Consider the following 2,500-nt stretch of genomic DNA (forward strand, 5'->3'; position numbering starts at 1 on the left):
CACCGTTTGATTATAAAAAATAAAATAAAAAAGCAAAGTGTTTCACTGCGTTTCTTTCACTAATCACTTCAAGGCAGATCAGCGGTTCCTTCAAGGAGGGCAGGAGGAAGGACGAAATGTAAGAGCATCCGAACAGGCCTGTGTTCTCAGTTCAGTGGCCTCTCATCACATGATGTGCCTGCCCCCTCCTCATGCATCGAACCACATTGCTTATTTCTGTTACAGCAGATAATGACGCTTACTGTTCGTATACTTGGGGATTTTTTTTCTGTCTTTGTTTTTTATTAATAGGGAAATCTTACACACACATGACTTGGCCAGAAGGTATTAAATAAAGCTGAGAAAGAAAAGCTCTGGTACATTGAAGATCCCTCTTTCTCAATGTGATTCTCTCTCTCTCTCCCTCCCCTCTCTCTCTCTCTCTCTCTCTCTCTCTCTCTCTCTCTCTCTCTCTCTCTCTCTCTCTCTCTCTCTCTCTCTCTCTCTCTCTCTCTCTCTCTCTCTCTCTCTCTCTCTCTCTCTCTCTCTCTCTCTTCTCTCTCTCTCTCTCTCTCTCTCTCTCTCTCTCTCTCTCTCCTCTCTCTCTCTCTCTCTCTCTCTCTCTCTCTCTCTCTCTCTCTCTCTCTCTCTCTCTCTCTCCAGACCAGATTCCCTCCATTTGTCTTTGTCATTGGTAGCCAATAATGACAACACCTTAAGGTGTTTTAATAGTAACTGACCCTATCAAGGTCAGCTAAATGATCAAGACCACTAAAAAGTGAAACGCCTACCGCTATTTGCTATTTCTGCTATTTGCTATTTTGCTGCTACAAATATGTCCAGTTTGTCTTTGAATTCCTTCCAGCGTCACTTCAATAAATGGCCTGCTGTTAACTAAACCGTCAAACCGTCATCCAACACTGATAGCAAAAGATGCATTTTCAAACTCTCCCAACAGTGTTGCTGGACTTAATGCAGCCTTGACAGCGAGCAGGGAAGAATTTGCTTGAAAAACATTGACTGACATTAGAATATGTGCTGGAGCTTCGCACGCATATGTGGAGTGTAGAATAGATCCACCTGCATAAAAATTAGAATACACCCCTATGTGTGTGCTTCTGCCTCATATAAAAAAAAAGTAATAAAATATCTGTGCAATACCCAAATGAGAGACTATCAACAAGATCTTTATAAACAGGGTTGAATTTTTATTCTTTTTTCCTATAACTTTAAAACTGTTTTACACATATTCAAAAAGCATATCATACCCCACTGCCTAACCTCTACATGATAAAAAAACTAACCATTTATAAAAGTTTATAACACTTCATCATAAAAAGTTGAGCCATACACCAGAATGATACCATTATTTACATATCCCATTAAATTACAACATAAATTAGAAAATATTTACATACAGGGTAAAATAACAGACAAAAAAGTATCTGCATTCTCTGTTTGCAGTTCAATGTCTAATTAAAAACACTATTTTAGAAAGAAATATGTACAATTTGCATAAACAGACACACACACGCACACACAAAGGATCACAAACACTCTTAGTCGAATGGTTGAAAGAGAAGGAATTTGGACAACGTTGGCCGATAATGGTTGGATACAGGTAACATCAACATGGACTATTTTTTGTATTGAAGGTGAGGGACATTTCATAGAGTAGAGGAATTATTCCTTTCATATGTTAACCAATAACAGGTCACTGCGTAAAGAAACAAGGAACAATTATCTGATGTGAGTCCTTATAGACAGGGATTCAAAGTTAAGAAGTAGCATGACCCATGGCTAAACCCTCAGTAACCATTCCACACAAAGAACACTGAGAGGCGGCTATTGCAAAATCATCTTGAAGGTTTCTGTTTTTTGTTGGGAAACACAGACAAACAAACAAGCCCTCTTATCCAGACCTACACACATATAAAAACTCCCATGAACAAAGCACAATAACACTGGACCCACTGAAAAAATTCAAGCAAAAAAAAAAAAAAAATTAGAAAGACAATGAATTGGATTTTCTTCTCTCCCATAAAAAGAGTCCTTTGGTTGTCCAATGGAAGCGGAGCACCGACGAGAGACAGGAAATCAGTGGATTTGCCTCCAGACAGACAGAGGAGGGGAACCAGCTCAAAGGAATTCACAGCCACAGCAACGCATCTTGAAATGATGTCCTCTGGGGGAAAAAACAACGTCTGTTCTCTGTTCTGTTCCCATGTCAACAGAGTCCAGGCCCTTCGGGCTGCAGCCTGGGCACCTACTGTAGGCCTACGGTAGGGGGATCTCTCAATGAAACCAGCCAATGGTAGAAGGGCAAAGCAGTGACAAGTCTTTAAAAAATGAATACGGTCCATAATGGGTCAATTTCAAATTCAACTGTGTGGTCAAACTAAAACAAATCTAGAATCGGTACTTATAGACCAATGACAGTACTAAATATCAATGTCAAAGTAGTCCAGAAAAAGAAGGCAGGAGGTCGGATTCTGTACAGTCCAATAGGAGGGGCACTTCC

The 2,500-nt window shown here is 40.0% G+C and overlaps 1 protein-coding gene across 2 annotated transcripts in view; it reads left to right on the forward strand.

Moving 5' to 3' along the window:
- The window catches only part of mmp24 (matrix metallopeptidase 24), a gene marked incomplete at both ends in the record, with an annotated part of 367,122 nt that overhangs the window by 33,658 nt on the left and 330,964 nt on the right, over positions 1-2,500 (forward strand). The gene's annotated exons all lie outside the window — the stretch shown is intronic.

The sequence above is a fragment of the Nansenia antarctica genome, assembly GCF_963989245.1.
Source record: "Nansenia antarctica genome assembly, chromosome: 18".
In the NCBI taxonomy this organism is placed as follows: Eukaryota; Metazoa; Chordata; class Actinopteri; order Argentiniformes; family Microstomatidae; genus Nansenia; species Nansenia antarctica.